The 18,447-nt window shown below is 43.3% G+C and overlaps 1 non-coding gene across 1 annotated transcript; it reads right to left on the reverse strand.

Moving 5' to 3' along the window:
* Positions 1-8,634: 8,634 nt before the first annotated feature.
* On the reverse strand, positions 8,635-8,708 carry TRNAT-GGU (transfer RNA threonine (anticodon GGU)). The gene has a single exon. It is a non-coding gene; the product is annotated as a tRNA-Thr (tRNA).
* Between the last annotated feature and the right edge of the window lie 9,739 nt (positions 8,709-18,447).

The raw sequence follows: 18,447 nt of genomic DNA on the forward strand, positions 1-18,447 counted from the left end.
TGCCGCACACGTCGTGGATGAAGTTTGCACCAGGCCTCTCACTGCAAGCGGTGTGATTGATGGAACACTTCGATACCCACCGCTGTCCGGGCTGGTTGCTAACGTTGCCACTGCGCCCATTCATTTCTTACGGTAAACTGAGACACATCTCCAACCAAAGCTTTTTTTTTTGTATTTGAAACCAAACGTTTTGTAGAGGGGTGACTAGGGGCTGCGGCTGGAGTCTGAAAGAAGGCGCAAAGAAGGAATGTTGCGATATGAAGGGCGCAGGAGGGGGAGAGGGCACTGAGACTAGTGTTGACGGCACTGAGTCGCGTTGACAGGCTATGCGGTGATCGCCACTGGCACTTTTTCTTCTGTGGGCTCAGGAGCTAAGGCCCTTCGCTTTTTGCGGTAAAAGTTTCTTTAGGGTGGTTTGAATATGTCGAGAATCGAGTGAGAGCCCTTTTTGGTTATTTGTTTCCGTCTTAAGGATGGCTTTTTCTTCGAAGTTGATTTTATGGTTTGCGTTTTCGAAATTTTCGGATACCGGACTGCGCTCTCTTGCGAAGTTTTGTACGGCGTTTTTACGTTGCAAAATTCTGTTAGGTTTTTCTTCGCCGATCTAGCTTGAGTCCAAGTCGCCGCAAGGAATTTCGTAGACAATGCCTTGGGCTCGTTCTCCAGTAGCTGGCTTTGGGAAGTGGCAGGCAAAGCGCCACCGTGTTCGTTTGTCCCGTGGAATGTGCTCTACTTGAAGCGTTGCTTTTTGGGCTTGTTTGTACATAGTTCCAATACACTGTAGAGCAGCAAAAGACGAGGACACAAGAGACTAGAGACGAACACCACGTCCCTTGTGTCCTCATCTTTTGCTGCGCTACAATGTATTGGATCTACTTGGAGGCCCCCTCTTTTGAGGACACGGGCGATAGTTCTGCTAATGCCTCGGGCGGAAGACAGGGGAACGCATTTTCGTGGTGGAGCTCATCGCTGCTATCTGATTTCTTGGCGCATGTTGTGTTTTTGGAGACGAATAGATTTCCCAATAAACTTCCTTGAATATCGTGATAGTGTTGTCTTGATCTGCCGAATTCAGTGCTGCAACGCGTTTCAATTCTTCATAGAAATGTCTTGACCATTGATGCCTTATGGATTGCAGGGTGGCTTGTAGTGAAGTGCAGACATCTACCTGTGTGGGTTGGGCTGCGGCAAATGATAAAATGAAGGGAGCTGTGTTTCCGGATTTCGAGAACATCCGAAAACGGGAGTTGCTTTTTCCATCTCTAGCATCGACTGATTATTCGCGTCTATGAAGTTTAAATGAGGAAACAGATTTTGGATTTCGGACCTCTCGATGACTGCGAAACAGTTGTCCGCATACGAGAGGAAAATTTTTGGTTCAGGCTGGAATGAGCAGAGGGCTCGTTTCTCGATCTGGTCAATGGCTAGACGACAGACATGGCGGCTCCCATTGGTGCTTCTTTCACCTGTCTGTAGGATTCTACTTTATATGAGCAATATGTGCTTGATAAGCCTAGCTCCAGGAGGCTGCACACTTCGTCTGTGCTCAGTGGGGTTCGTGCGCTGGGTGTGTAGTCGCGGTAGTGGTGCCTTGGGTAGGGGTCAATTCATAACGCATCTGTATTGAAGGCATTATTACAAAGAGATGAAACACTTTTCAGCACTAAACTCGAGACAACAGAAAAACAACGCATGATGATCAAGGAACTGACGATGGACGGCTACGCAAAAACTTTTCTTTGGAAAACCACATGCCTCTAAAAGCACAACAACATGCTCCGGGAAATCAACAGCAAACAACCACACAACAATAAGTCACTCCGATGTTTTTGAGAAGCGTCAGAGAAACCAAGTAGACCATTAGCCTAAGAAAATGGTGCTGCTTTGCCAACCTGTTCCCAAAGACCGGCTACGTAGCGAAAGAGGCCAAAGGCATTGTCTAAATAAAGAAATGAGAATGTTAAAAGTAAGCATTCAGCAAGAAACAAAAGGACGTCAAATACTTCGAAAGAGAGCGCAGTCCGGTAGCCGAAAATTCAGAAGACGCTGACTATAGAATCAACTTCGAACAGACAACCATCCACAGAACGGAAACAAATTACCAGAAAACTGCCTTACTCGAATCTTAGCACACTTAAACATTACGGAAAAATCTCAACCATACAAAAAGCGAAGGGATATGGTTCTGGAGCCTACAGAAGAACAAAAGGCGCCAGCGGCGATCACTGAGCAGCCCGAAACGTGACTCACAACCTAAATCCCAGTTTCAACGTCCGGTCCTGCCACCGCTCCCTTTACATCGCGCATTACTTCTTTCTTCCCATTTCCGCCTTGCCATATATACCTAAAGATGATACCCACAGCAACCAGCTACCTCTAAAAAAAGCCGACGGGGTTGCGAAACCTTAGATTCCAGATAAAAAAAGTTTTGGTGGGAGATGCGTCCCAGTTTACCGGAACTTTTCGAACCGAACCAGGCAAGCAATTCTGTCGAAATGTTTGGTGTTCATTTCTGCCGTGAATTTCTAGTTTCGGCCCAATCCTGAATTACTTCATTTAACATAACGTTTAACGCCCGGAGCATTGTGAAGAAGTCTGAGGATTTGGAAAGTATAGTAGTGGCGCATAAACCGCATATCATTATAATCACCGAAACCTGGCTGCACTCTGATATCTCTGACGAAGAAATTACACCACCAGGATACCGAATTAAGCGCAAAGACAGGACTTTTCCCGGTGGTGGTGTTGCAATTCTTTTTCAAGAATCTTTCCAAGTAATCAGGCTACCTGACGTACAAGGAATTGAATGCGTCATTTGTAAACTAATTCTAAATGAACTTAGTCTTGTTATTGGCGAGTTTTACCGCCCACCACGAAGTGACGGTGTTTTCTTTGAGAAACTCAATGAATTCTTATGCACTATGAAAGCACAATCAAGTAATGTACTGTTGGCTGGAGCCTTTAACATGCCGGTCGTCAATTGGGAAAAACAGTTGCCAGAGCCGCTCTGCACATCAGCCGAGCTTCTTGTAGACATCGTACTTGATCACGATTTAACTCAATTAGTAAAGCAAGCAACGCGTATACAAAAGGATAAAAAATCCATTTTTGATCTTTTCTTCGTTAGTAACGGTGTCTTTCGTCGCGGTCCTCTGCTTCAATATTTCGAAGGCATATCAGACCATGTTATGGTATCTTTAAACATTCCATTACTTCTTCCGAAAATTAAAAAGAAAGAGGTACGCGTTGTGCCAAACTTCTCGCGTGCTGATGATGTTGCAATCTTAGACTTACTTGATATTTCATTCTCAGATTTCTTGGTTCTGTACGAATCCTGCGACTGCTCAGTAGAAAATCTCTGGGTTTTCTTTAAGAACCTTGCTCTGAATTGCATTTCGCGTTTTGTGCCTACCCGGGTAATTACCCTACGCGCCAGCAGCCCTTGGATGACGAGGGAACTTGTACGCATGGGACGAAAGATTAAGAGAGTTCGCAAAAAACTTCGGCGAAGCCAGTCGGCACTTGATGCAGCTAAACTGTCTGATATGCGCTTGAACTTAAAACAAAGTATGAAAAAAGCAAATGAGTGTCACTTCAGCGTATCCATGAAAAACTTTCTCGTTTCGTCCCCAGCAAAGTTCTGGCGGCAGTTATCAAAGAAAAAGAAACCTCTGTACCGCGTCGCCGTTGACGGCCAACTGATTACTGATGCGACACAGATTGCTTCGTCTTTCAACCGTTTCTTTTGTACTGTGTTTACGCACGATGATGGTAGAAAGCCTCACTTTAACTCAGCTTGTCCGCCTATTACTGATGTTTCTATAACTGAAGAAGGTGTTTTCTCTCTGCTTCTCAGTTGTGACGTAAAAAAGACGCCGGGAATTGATGACATACCAAATACGTTTCTCGTCAGATATGCCGAATGGTGTTCCAAGTACTTAACGCTCATATTTAAGAGGTCTCTGTTAAGCGCCGAGCTCCCGGAGAACTGGAAGCACGGAAAAATTACTCCAATTCCCAAAACTGAAAATTCATCTCTACTTAGCTCATATAGGCCAATATCTTTATTGTGTACTTCTTCAAAAATACTTGAACATATACTTTTTGGGCATATATCAGCCTTCCTGGAAACCAATCACGTAATTGACGACCGGCAACATGGTTTTCGCAAAGGCTTCTCTTCAGTGACCCAACTTCTGGAGACGATTCAGGATTTTGCCGCAGACATTGATAACCGGTGTCAAATTGATGCCATTTTTTTTAGATTTCGAAAAATCATTTGACCGCGTCTCACACAGAAAGTTCTTGCTAACGCTAACGACTATCTTGAAAAACGATCTACTGTTGGCGTGGGTGCAGGCATATCTATCGTCTCGATCTCAGTCCATATCAATCGGCAATACATGTTCGAACCCAGCTTTGGTAAGCTCCGGTATCCCACAAGGCTCAGTACTTGGGCCATTGTTCTCTTTAATTTTAGAAATGACATTGTTAAAGAAATTCCTGTCAAAATCAAGCTGTTTGCCGACGATTGTGTATTATATCTTGACATACGAACTCCTGCTGACCAGCTTTTTCTTAATGACGCCTTGGCTAAAATTCATGATTGGTGCTCAACGTGGCAGATGAGTATAAATACTAAAAAAAAAACAGTTTCAATGTCTATTACGCGGAAGAAGCAGCCATTAAGTTTTGCCTATACTATTAATAGCCATCCCCTGTGTACCGTGGACAGATACAAGTACTTGGGATTAACGATTAGCTCTGACCTACGGTGGAACAAACACATTTCTAATATTAAAAATAAAGCAATGAATAAACTTGGCTTTTTAAGAAGATCTCTCCCGTACTCCACGCAGGAAATTAGGTTACTAGCTTACAAAACTTTTATCCGACCTGTTTTAGAGTGCGCCTCTGTTGTGTGGGACCCTTATACTAAAGAAAACATTAAAACACTCGAAAATATTAAAAGAAAGTCAGTGCAATTTATTTACAATTCATACAGCTGGCAGACGTCCCCTACCATGCTACTTGAGAAAGCAAATTTGGAGTCTTTGCAGCTCAGGAGATACCGCGAGAGGCTTAAATATATGTTCATGATTGTTCACACAAATTGGGAATTAACAGCAGCAAGTACATTGAGCTCGTCCCGGGTCGTTCAACATGATCCTACCATTCTTTAAAAGTGAAGGAGTACTCATGCCGCCCTTATGCATACAATAATTCTTTCTTCTGCCGTACTGTGCGGGAATAGAATGTCCTCAAAGCGAATATTGTGGAGGCTTCTACTGTGGAGTCGTTTACGGCGTCGCTTAGGAATTCGTAACAATTTTGCAGCACTCAACATTTCCTTTTTTTCTCTCTTTCCCCCAGTGCTCATTTTGACGCGAGGTGTCTAATATTTTATAACGTTGTTTCTTTTCGTCGTTCATTTTTTCGGTATTGTGTGCTGAGTTGCGTGCACCTCAAGGAGGTTTTCTTTTTGTCAAAGTGTATTTTACACCCACTCCTGCTTAAGGCTTTGCAATAAAGCCAGCAGTCTTCTGTAAATAAATAAATAAATAAAAATTATGCCCAATAAAAAGGATATTTTCCATCAGACCTCATGAATGATTTCTTTTCTTTCATATCCGCCAATCACATCCTAGCAATTATGGCAATGGGTTAGCCCAAGTGGCTGCCGGCAGCGGCGGGCGATATGGCCGTCTGTACACTTCTGTTCTTTTCCTTTGATGGTAAAGTTCTTAATACCTTATATTTTACCTATTTTATGCAGCACCTTTGGTGTGAGAGCAAAGAGTGCATAAAATTATTTATTTAGCGTCCCCATGGGTTAATTATTCCTACCGTTTTTCCACCCTGAAAATCGCTTGCAACTTTATTACGTTGAATTGCAGATTATTTTTTTATATCAGAAAAATTGGGTTATCCCCTTCTTTATTTATTACTTGTACGACTCTTTGGAGTATCTCCGGCTTCATTTTCATATCTCTCTTAACGGATGCTTTTTATTTAGATATTACCCAATATAATAACACGGTCATAGAGGTAATGCTGCTCGTGCTGTTTTAATTGAAATGGGGAAACACATAAGTGGCTTTCTTTCTAATTTTTCTCGCTGAATATCCTTTTTTCCAGTATTTTTCTCCTTAGTTTTATTATCGATTTTGGTCTCATTCTTTCCGACTTGACATGAGTTATTTTCGCCGCTCTTCCCTTTCTCATTTCTTCTTTTAAAGTTGCATCCACATCTTCCACTCTGTGATAATACTGTTATAAGATGCTGCTTGTAATATGTTTGGTTTTGTTTATTAGGGTTTAACGTCCCAAAACGAATAAGGCTATGAGGGACGCCGTAGTGAAGGGCTCCGGAAATTTTAACCTCTTGGAGTTCATTAACCTGCACTGACGTCGCACAGTACACGGGCCTCTAGAAGCTCGCCTTCACCGAAATTCAGCCGCCGCGGCCGGGATCGCGCCCGCGTCTTTCGGGTCAGCAGCCGAGCGCCGTAACCACTGAGCCACCGCTGCGGGCCTGCTTGTAATATATGTTATGTATGTATGTATGTATGTATGTATGTATGTATGCATGCATGCATACATGCATGCATGTATGCATGCATGCATGCATGTATGCATGCATGCATGTATGCATGCATGCATGCATGCATGCATGCATGCATGTATGTATGTATGTATGTATGTATGTATGTATGTATGTATGTATGTATGTATGTATGTATGTATGTATGTATGTATGTATGTATGTATGTATGTATGTATGTATGTATGTATGTATGTATGTATGTATGTATGTATGTATGTATGTATGTATGTATGTATGCATGCATGCATGCATGCATGCATGCATGCATGCATGTATGTATGTATGTATGTATGTATGTATGTATGTATGTATGTATGTATGTATGTATGTATGTATGTATGTATGTATGTATGTATGTATGTATGTATGTATGTATGTATGTATGTATGTATGTATGTATGTATGTATGTATGTATGTATGAATTTATGAGTTGAGTTTAATGGCGCATAAGCAACTAAGGCTATCATGCGCCAAGCTCAGGGCATAGAAAATTCTTTTAAATAGATGTTATACAAAAGTCTAAATGAACGGCGGTGTGAAGGGCCTAAAAAGTTAATTCGTGCAACCTAGTAAATATGCGACAAAATTTTAGAAGATACTTATGGTAAATGCTTTAAAAAGGGTTGGCAACCTCAGCAGTTATCCTTGGCTCTGCAAGGATCTCGAAGTCCCCAACCGATGGAATAGTGACCTCAGCCGTCTTCTCACGACGAGAGGGTGGCTGAGGTGTGGTTCGAAAAAAATTCGCAAGTTGTAAAAAACTGACCATTAATCAGAGTTTCGGGAGTACATTGGCTTCTTTTAAAAAGTTAAAAACGCTTGACATATCATAAGAGTCTTCACCTGAAATCAATGACGGATGAAAAGGGATGTGTTGGTTGTAAAACGGGGTAAAAAACTTGTTTCTGAGTGTTTCAAGTTCTCTGCATGATATTAAGATATGAGTTACTGTGAGTTCATCTCCGCATTTTTCATAGGTAGGTTTGTCTTCTTTTGTTAGTAGAAAGTTGTGGTTAACGTGTGTGTGTCCAATACGCAAACGACATAAAAAAACTTCAAAAAACCGTTCCTGATGTGTGCATGACTTCCATTCTCCTAATATTTGTTTTATTAAGTGTAGCTTGTTATTTATCTGACTGTTCCATGTGCTCTGCCATTTGTTCCTCAGTCTGCTCTGAACTAGCTTCATACAGTTATTATGTGGCATGGTTATTTTCTGTATTTCCTTGTGGGCTTCAGCAGCACATGCGTCCGCTGTCTCGTTACCATCGATTCCAACATGGCTAGGAACCCAACATAATTTTATGTTGTGCCCTTGTGTTACGATCCTTGTTATGTTATGTATGACCTTACCTAGTGATGGCATGACTGCATTTCTGGACTGTAGTGCTTTCAATACCCTGAGGTAGTCTGTGTATATAATACTTTTTTCGATGTTCTTGCTTATTATTTTCTCCGTAGCAAGAAACACAGCATAACACTCGGCTGTAAAAACTGATGCACACATAGGACGCCTTACTATTTTTTCCCAGTTCTCTTCCACTACTACACTTCCAACATAACCTGTAGTTTTCGATCCGTCTGTGTAGAACTCGGTGTAGCTATCATATTTTTCCTTTAGTGTAAGGAACTCTTGTGTGTAATAAGGGAGTAATTACTCATTGGCATCCACCTGAGCGCAGCCATACGGCTATAAAGGAAAGCTATACAGATTTCTCAGAAACTTCGTAGTTAACGAAATATTCGTCCTGGTCCGGGGTTCGAACTCAGGACCACCGCTTCACCGGAGCAGTCGCTCTACCAATTGAGCTAACCAGGACGGCAAGCTTATGGTAGGGCGAGAGCGAATTGATCAATAACTCGAAGTGGGAACTGTGTTGGTCAAATGTTTAGGGGAATCCCCCAAGGTGGAGTAGATTTGTAATAAGGGAGTAATTACTCATTGGCATCCACCCGAGCGCAGCCATACGGCTACAAAGGAAAGCTATACAGCTTTCTCAGAAACTTCGTAGTTAAAGAAAAATTCGTCCTGGTCCGGGGTTCGAACCCAGGACCACTGCTTCACCGGAGCAGTCGCTCTACCAATTGAGCTAACCAGGACTTTTTTTTTTTTTCTTTATTGCCTGGCTTTGACACAAAACACTGGACAACACAAACAATCAACAAAAGACAATAACTATGTACACACGACTTGTGGTCAGCCAGCATAAATCTGGCTTCGTCCAATTAAAATTCACGCAACGTACAGAGCGGCTCTAGCCTTGAGAGCCACTCCGGAGGCTCCGCAGCGGCTTTCTGAATGGCCAGAAACATCTCCATACTTTCGCGAAAGTAAATTCTGGCAGGTCTTGCGTCACTGTCAGAATGCCAGCCTGCCATTCTGGAGCGCCATATACAGTGGAGGCCTGTCAGCATTATTAAATCGAAAGGCACCCCATCCTCATTTTCAACACATAAGAACCGGATGCCATACGGGTCTAGTGGAAATTCTTTCTTTAATGTTCGCTGCAATACATCCCAAAAATAAACCCCTTCCCAACAGTGTAAAAATACATGGTCTATTGTTTCCGGCTTTCTGCAAATTAAACAGTGAGATCCCCAGGGTAAAAACAATTCCTTTCCCTCTAAAAATTTTTTAACCGGTAAGGTCCCGGTGTGCAATTTAAAAAAGAAGGTTTTTGTTCCAGGCGGCACCTGCATTTTTTTAACTCTCTTTAAAACATCTTTGCCTGGGCCTCCACTGTACAAGGCCCTGTACAAGGGCTCGGGGAAAACTACATCGCACAAGGCACGGTACAGTTTCTTTCGTTTCACACTGGACAGAAAGTCATTGGAAAATCGCGCGGAAAGAAACCTTACACTGGCTACGACTTCCCGGTAAAAACCGGTGACCCTACTATACACCTCAGCAGTTCCGACTATGTACTCTGGAAGTAGATGCCGCAGCCTAACTTGGCATACGGTACGCAAAAAAGGGTCTCTTGTGTCCCTAAAAAACAAAAAACGATTGACCAGCTGTCGCAAAAACAAATGGCCCAATCCCAACCCCCCGTCTGGTACTCGTCGGAACAGGTTGGTTCGGCTGCAGCGCTCCCATTCAGACGACCAGATAAAGACGGCGAAAATTCGGTGTAGCTTTTGAATACTTAACCGTGAACAGTGCAACACCTGCATTACGTACCAGAGCCTGCTGATAAAGAACAGGTTGCAAACAGTGGCTCTGGCGAAAATCGACAAGGTCGTTCCTTTCCACTTATCAGCTCTCTCCCGTGTCTCTTTGACCTGTCCTGTCCAATAATGTTCACTGTCACGGTAAGCAACGAGCGGAACGCCCAAGTACTTATCTGGTGTCGTCGTCCAAGGCACGCTAGCAAACCGTTCGGGCGTAGATGCCCACCGTCCATGCCAAAGCCCGAGGCACTTCGACCAGTTAACCCCGCTGCCTGTAGCTTGGCTGAAATCCCGTACACATTGAACAGCCTCGCTTATTCCTCTCTTGTCAACGGCAAACACAGCAATGTCATCAGCGTACGCCAAGAGCTTCACTTCGGCTGCTTGTAATCTGAATCCGGTAATACTCCTGTTTTTCAGTATCTTTAAACAAAGGGTCTCCACATAAATACAAAATAAAAGGGGGCTGAGGGGACAGCCCTGGCGCACCGAACGCTGCACGCTAATGGGGGCCCCCAGACTCTTGTTAACGATCAATCTCGTCGTGCAGTTCCGGTATGCCAGGGCCACACCCTCGCGAATAACAGAACCAACGTTAACATGGCCTAATACTGCAAACAAAAGTTCATGGGAAACGCAGTCAAAAGCCTTTTCTAAATCTATCTGGAGTATAGCTACCTGATCATTAGTGTCATCACAGCATTCTAATACACTGCGCGCAACGTGGATATTTGTAAAAATGGACCGCCCTTTAATCCCGCAGGTCTGATGCGGACCAACTAATAAATGGATCACGGTCTGCAACCTTCGTGCCAAAACCTTCATGTAAATTTTGTACTCGACGTTAGTGAGTGCTATGGGTCGATATGCTGCTACCAGTCGTAATCTGTCTGTGTCGTCCGTTTTCGGAATCAGCACAGTATGGGACGAGCCATAGGACGGAGGCAGTGATTTTAGTTTAAAGGCTTCATTAAAGATGACCGTCAAGACCGGGGAAATTTCATGCTTAAATTCTTTGTAGAATGCCGCGCTGAACCCGTCCGGTCCAGGCGACTTACCAGGGTTTAAGCTGTCTATTGCTTGCTCAACTTCCAATTGAGTTATCGCCTGCTCTAATCTGTCTTTAGTTTCGTCGTCCAGGCGCGGCATCTCGGCCAGAAACGCCTCCTTAAAAGTGACAACGTCTACCGGATGCAATGCGAAGAGCGCCTGGTAATGCGCGAAAAAGGCTGCTTTGATATGATCGATGTCCGTTTTTGAAACACCTCTCCATTCTATTTCGTTAATGTGGTTTCTTTCGGCACGGGCTTTTTCTAAACCAAGCGCTCGTTTCGTTGGCGCTTCCCCTGCGGCCACGTCTTCTGCCCTTGCCCTCACCAGCGCTCCCCGATAACGTTCTTCTTCGATAAGCTGTAACTTTTGTTTGGTTTTTCTTATGTCTTCTATCCATTGACCAGGCGCTCGGCATTTTTGTTTGATCATCTTCTGAAGCAGTGCCTTTAGCTCCATTTCCTCTTTTTTTTCTTCATGACGTATACAGGTGGCTCTTTCTATTGCTTTTAATTTTAAAGTTTCTTTAGTGAGCTCCCACTGCTGCCAAATCCTAATGTTGCTACTTGGTTCTATTTTTGCTATTTCTTCCCTTACAGCTCGGTTATAAAATTCGTCCTGGAGTAGCTTGTCATTTAACTTCCACATTTCCCATGAAAAACCATTCCCCTTCTTAATGAATCCTATGCAGCATTGAACCAAACAGTGGTCAGAAAATGAAACCGGCAGAACTACATAACTATTGCATTTAGGGACAGTTTCCGCGGATGCATAAATTCGGTCTAGCCGTGCGTGACTTGTGCCCTCGAATCGTGTGTACCTTACAGCACGCGTTCCTTCAAGACACTCTGCTACATCCTCGAGGTTGCAGTTCACAATCATTCGTAACAACACTTCGGTGCTTTTGTCCCTGAAACCTCGGACGCTTGTCTTGTCGCGCGCGCTAAGGACACAGTTGTAATCGCCCATAACAATCAGCTGCCTGTCCGTGCGAAGCCGTTCTTCGACGCTTTCAAAAAACGCGGCTCGGCCATCAACCACATTAGGTGCATACAGACAAACAATGCGCCAGTCGATGTTACAGAGCGTTGAGCTAACCAGGACGGCAAGCTTATGGTAGGGCGAGAGCGAATTGATCAATAACTCGAAGTGGGAACTGTGTTGGTCAAATGTTTAGGGGAATCCCCCAGTATCACAGTATCAGTATCACAAGAACAAAAATGGTACTACAAAGTTATGATGCAAAAATTGAATTAAAAGGAAAAATGAAAAGATTATAGAACCAGACTAATTTTTGAAGCGCACGAAATGCTTACAAAGGTCACGGATCGGCTTACTAATCACGTTCATATTTTTATGATATAACGTGTTTAGGTGTTTAGGCAGCTCGAAGGCAATCATTGGTAGCCCGTAGTTTCTTCTTGGAGTTTTAGTCTGCCACGGGGAGTGTTGTCTAGTGTTACACCGCTTCTCGCTCGGCCTTAGGCAGGCCAGTGTCCCCAAATAATCAGTATGACGAAGTAGCTCCTTCTTATACCTCGAAAGCAATTGAAAACTATAGATGTCAAAAATTTTCATAATACATGCATCTTTAAAGTAGTGGTTTGTATGCTGGTTGAAACTAAGCAGGAATATACATCTTATCGCCTTCTTTTGAAGTAGAAAATTTTATCATGATTATTTAGAGTGGTCGTGCCCTAGACAAGGTGACAATAATTCAATTGGGATAAAAGCAAAGATTTGTAAATTAGCTCCTTAATCCTCGCAGGAAGCATTGTTTTCATGCGATAGAGGTGTCCTACAACTCGAGCGAGTTTAGGCAAGATGGCATCTACATGATGGTCCGATGACCTTGTTTCGTGAAAGACGACTCCAAGTCTTTTAAATTTTCCTACTTTCTCAATCTGCTCTGAATTAAATAGTAGCTTTTTATTTGTATGCAGAAGTTTATTCTTTGGTCGGAAGATAACAGCCTTGCTTTCATTCACATTTATTTTTAACCCATTTAGTTCTGTCCAGGTATTTAGTTGGCATAAAATATTGTTTCCGTTGTCTATCAGGGAATCGTAGTCATTCGTAGAGAGGAAAATACTTGTGTTGTCTGCATAAATAAAAAATGATGCTTGGTCAGTGATGTTTACTATGTCGTTAATATATAAGATGAAGAGCAAATGCCCAAATATGCTACCTTGTGGCACTCCACATTTAATATTCTTTAAGGAAGACTCAATACCATTAATGCGATAAGAGTGAGAGGGTGGTTCTCTATGTATTTGGGATTAATAAAACTGGAGAAAAATCCCTAAGCACTCCATCTATTTCTCTTTCACTGATTGAAATCCCTTTTTTAATGCTACGAACAAATTTCTGTTGCCTTCTACGTAACGTTCAATGCTTGGCTGCACACTCTTTTCCAATCCCAAAAATAAATAAGTTAACTTATTTTATCCTGCTGCTATTATTTATTTTAGTTAACTTATTTTATCGTTCTCCTGTACGCTTGTTTCTTGTTTCTGCCCTGAAGTGCATGCTTTTACGTGCGCTATAGCACATATTTATCCGAACACCACCTTCGATTATTTGGACGGATTCTTCCTATCCTTTCTGCCATCTCTGTTGTCAATTTGAGTTTCATTCTACTTTTCCCCGTCGTTTTTGCACAGGCTGATTGTTTCCGTTCTTACTTTAACGAAAAATGTTTTTGCTTTGTCATGAAGCTCCAAGCAACATGACCCCTTGTTGCCTTCTCGCAATTTAGCGATTTTGGTTTTCGTGCTTTGTTTACCCAAGTAAAAGAAAATACGGTCACTCTGTGCTACCTGTTTTCAGTTCTTGTGAGAATGAAAAAGGTGGTTCGCGATTCGGTACTTCACTTATTTAACATCAGCTGTTTTCCTGTTTATAGTTCATTTTTCAGCTGCCACCACCTTGCCATGTTGTGTCACCTACCTGCCTTGCCGGGGGTCCCTGTCCTCATCTTTATCTTTTCGTTCTTTTTATTCCTTTTGCTTCCTGGAACTACGACGACTTGTTGAATTGGGCGTCCGCCTTTCTCCCGTTTTTTTTTTTTTGTTTCTCTGCACAGAAGCTTATTCTTCAGAATGTGATTTTTTCTGTTGCTGAGCGCTTAGCTTCCTTTTTCTTATCGTGATTTGGCCGTAAGCTCGAAAAAGCCTTGCTGCTCCCGGCTTCCTCTCCTTTACATCGATTTTTTAAGCAACCAGTAAAAAGCGACAAAAGGACTTTCTTTTCCTGTTCTAGCACCGACAGGCATGGCGATCCGGCTTAGAACAAGCAGCCTTATCCGCTTCTGCTTTAGACGAAGGGGACACAAGCAGTTCAAATTGCAGGCAGAGCAGCGCGAGGGAAGTAGCTATAGTTGGTTCAAGTGGTTTGTTAGTAGCTGCCTAAATCTGGGGGGATTAGATTCGACGGCAATGGTTTCAGGAAGGTTGTTCCATTCTTCTATGGCGATGGGAACGAAAGATTTGTTGAAAGCGTTGGATGAACCGTGCAACCGCTGAATGCCGAGGGAGTTGAGTAATCGGCGAGATGAGCGCGAGGGAGCAGATAACACAGTTTGGCGTAGTGCTGGGAAGTTAAAGTATAATCTATGTAAAGAACAAAGAATTGATACTTTCCTGCGGATTGCTAATGGTTCAAGGCCGAGAGACGATTTTAGCTTGGTAACGCTGTGTCGAGGCGAATACTCCGATCTTATGAAGTGAGTTGCCCGGTTCTGGATAGCTTCGAGCAATTGTATTAAGTAGACGTCGTGAGGGTTTCATATTGCTGAGGCATATTCCATTTTAGCGCGAATGAATGTTTCGTATGCTTATTGTCTAATGGATGCAGGGGACATTGATAGTGATCTTCGGATAAAGCCAAGTGCTCTGGAAGCGCTTGCGCAAAGTTTGATAATGTGGTCAGTCCATGTTAAGTTGTTCGTTATTTCGACGCCAAGGTACCTGTATGAATCGGTTACTGACAGCACCACAGAGTTCAGGGAGTACTGGAAATTATTAATGGAACGTTTGCGTGATATGTGCATGCATTTACATTTCGAAATATTAACCCTTTGTTGCATGCGGAATAATTACGTGCGCGAACTGTGATTTTTTTCTTGTTTCGTGTCTTTCTGCATCAGAAAAAACGGGAAAAAATTTTTCATCTCTTTCAAATGTTTAATACAGAATGTCCACTACAGTGGACAACATGAATACCAGCTCCGGTAGGGGAAAGTAAAAATGTTTATGTTTGCCTTTTATACCAGGCAAAGTTCTTCCAATAACAAAAGGGCACTTTACTCTTCATTATGAAATAAAAAAAACAGTCACTTTTGCCGTCAATGCACAAGAACACTTTGCACTTCCCGCAGAGGTATGTTGTCTTCCACTTGCAGCCATTCATTTTGCACCTTTGTGCTGCACACGTTTGCTGGCGGGGGAAGTGGCTTACGCTGTCGTACCGCACTTCTGCGGACACAGAGCTTGCTTTCGCAGGCGGCCTTCGTTTCGCTGCGGCTGAGCATGCTAGTGCATTAGAAAAATCAGTTTCATCAACCGTGATCCTTGATTCTGCCTTGATCAGTGCTATCGCCACCGATAACTTGAAGTGGCTTAGCTGCATCACAGCGGTATCGCAGCCATGCGTTTAAGACAGCCAAATCGGTCAGGTGAAAAATTACTCTTTTGTACCATTTTTTTGTCGTGAGGTGGGTCCGGTACACAGAAAGCAGCATGTCGCACTTGTCGACGCCGCCCATATTTTCATTGTACCTTGCGATTAGTCTAGGGCTTTCGACCTCAACGTGTTTTTTTTTGTTTTCAGTCAAATTGCTCACTTTTACAAGTGGGTTGACCCCATGCACATTTGAGGCCACCATTACAAGCCTGTTAACGTACCACTCACAAACGATGATGCCATGCTCTCTATCGACTTTGTAGTCGAACGAGCCCTTGCCTTGTTTTCTCAGCTCTTCTTCAGGCATCAACGGGCATTTAGCTGTCCTGTTTCTGCGCAGGGTGCATGTCGCATGCAGTCCCTTATCCTTTAGGTGGGCCAGGAGCTCTGGGGACGCAAAGAAATTGTCAAAAAAAAAGGAACGTACTTGGAGGTACAGCTCTGGCAAGGCGGAGCACTACGCGTCCTGACGGGCCAATAGTCTGGGGTGCGTCAGGCGGGTCGGACTTCAGGTTGTCTCCGTGAAACTCTATTTCGTGAACATACCTGGACTGACCGGCCCTTACCCAGACTTTGTATCCCCATTTTTTTGGCTTGTTTGCCATGTACACCTTTAGCGAGTGCCTTCCTTTGAAGGGGATGATCTGCTCATCTATTGCCTGGCAAGACTCTGGTTCAGCCAAATTCTTGAATGAAGCATTCAGTTGGTCGATCATTGGACGAACTTTCTGGAGGCGATCGAAGCCTTCCTCAGAACTCTTCTTTTCTAAAGCAGCATAGTTGAGGTGGAGAACTGATAATATTTCCTCCCATCTGTTCACCGTCATTGCGTCAGCAACCATGTCCTGCCTAGTGTTTGAGGACCAGTACGAACGCCTAAAGGAGATGTCGACTATTGACATGTACATGCATATGCCCAAAAAAACCTCCATTTCATTCTTTGTTATCACGTTCATTTTTGGACGATTAGATATTCTGTGCCTGTTAGATTCAAATGTTAGCAGCTCAATGAGATCCTCACCATACATGAGCTTGAACATTTTCAGTGGAGTTTTGCCTTCAGCAGCTGCAGCCTTAGGCTTCAGCTCGTTGTGCACTTTGGTGCAATGAGGAATATCTCTCTTATCCCAAAGCCATACTTTCGGCTTTTCCTTCTGAATGCGACGCTGTTTTGGTGCGCCCTCTCCTTCAGCATCGCTGTCAGTGTGAATGTCATCCTCCTCACTCGCACTGCTATCGGTTATATCACTCCATCTGTCCACTTCTACTTCGTTCTGACCATCATCTTCACTGTCAAGGTGATCATCGTCACTACCAGATGGCAAGTCTTCTCCAAGTAGCGCATTCACCTGGTCCCGTGGCAACGGGACATCCAATAGTTTATCGATTTCCGCATCGGTTAATTTCTTCTTTGAAGCCGGAATCCTCCTAAAAAGAACAAAGTAAAGCTGCGTTAAAAACTATATAGAACATAATAAATAATGCACTCAAATCTGAGCAGCAGCAGTAAACCCGTACGAAAAGCCTCACATGGGCATGTCGTTTTCCCGCCATGCTTGGTGTCCACCACAGTGGACATTTGAAAGAAGTGTTTCGGAAAACCGACCTATGTTTTACTCAGTCGTAATATCAATGGCGCGTACCTAACAGTATCTCTTTTCTTGTTTCCGCATAATTATACGTCCAAATTAGGGAAATGTGCGAATGGTAAGCCAAAAAGTGAAGACAAACGTCACTTACCCGCTCGAGCAGGGGGCAGCCATCTTCGTACCAAAATTTCGAGGCAGCCGCAGTATGGTCGCGCCATCTAGCGCATCGAAAACGTTCCTTTTTTGTCCACTGTAGTGACCAGCATGCACAGGAGCACCTGGCGTGCACTGAACTTGCTCTAAAAATCGCAGAAATTTGTCCACTACAGTGGACAGCATGCAACAAAGGGTTAAGCTGCATGAGGCAGTGGAAGCACCATTTCTGTATATAATTTAAGTCATCCTGTAATAATTCCTGGTCAGTGTTATCATATATGCTGCGATAATGACGCAATCGTGTGCAAAAAGACGATTCTTGTTTTCAATACGGAACAAGTGATCGAATCAGATTCTTTTCTACGACTTTTAAATTATTTTTCTCGCTGCATCACACACGCTATGCAGAGCGAACACAATCGTGCATTAACGTTAGTGACTTATCGAAAAGCGAACCACTGTGCAACGTGGAATTTTCTATAAAAGGCTGCACGTGACACTTAATGCTGATCGCTGCACCGGTCTCACCTCCCATTTTTTTTTTGCGCCTCTTTTGAAAACACAGTTCGGGTGAAACCCTTGCTCAGTAGCCTTGATAGCAACCGTAGTACACTTCGAGAAGCACAAAAGTACCCGTAAGGAAAGCCTTTTCACGCTGGCATCGATTGTGTCGTTTTCTCCGTTTCTATTGTGTGCTTGAAGCAGTATTCGCCTTTTCCTGTGGCTGTAGCAAAAAAAAAATTATTTGTCTGTTACAAACTGCTAACATTATCTTAAAGCTCTGAAATTTTTCATTGCTCTGTTTGGCGCAACCTTAGATCAAAAATTCACTGAAAGAAGGAAAATTCACCGAATGGACCGTGACTAGTGAAAAAGAAAGCAATGCTACAGACGAATACAGCGGCACAGAAGTGCTGACTACCGAAGGTGAATTTATTCTCGGTGGGAAAAAATTATGTAGGGCCGCGGAACACAAATCGAACAAAAAAATTTTAGTCGGAACGAGCGCTGCTAGTACGATCTGGCGGCTAGTCAGCATATATCGTATTGAGAGAAAAACAGGGATGGGCCATTACTGTAGCCGGAACCGTTAATTTGTAGCCAGACCCCCAGGACGAGTTCAACGGTGGTCTCATTTACTGAGAAAACACTCATGTGCTCCCCAACACCGACTAAGAATCTTGCCATCT

This window comes from Amblyomma mixtum, chromosome 6 (assembly GCF_055824585.1).
Source record: "Amblyomma mixtum isolate Tamu chromosome 6, ASM5582458v1, whole genome shotgun sequence".
NCBI classification, from domain to species: Eukaryota; Metazoa; Arthropoda; class Arachnida; order Ixodida; family Ixodidae; genus Amblyomma; species Amblyomma mixtum.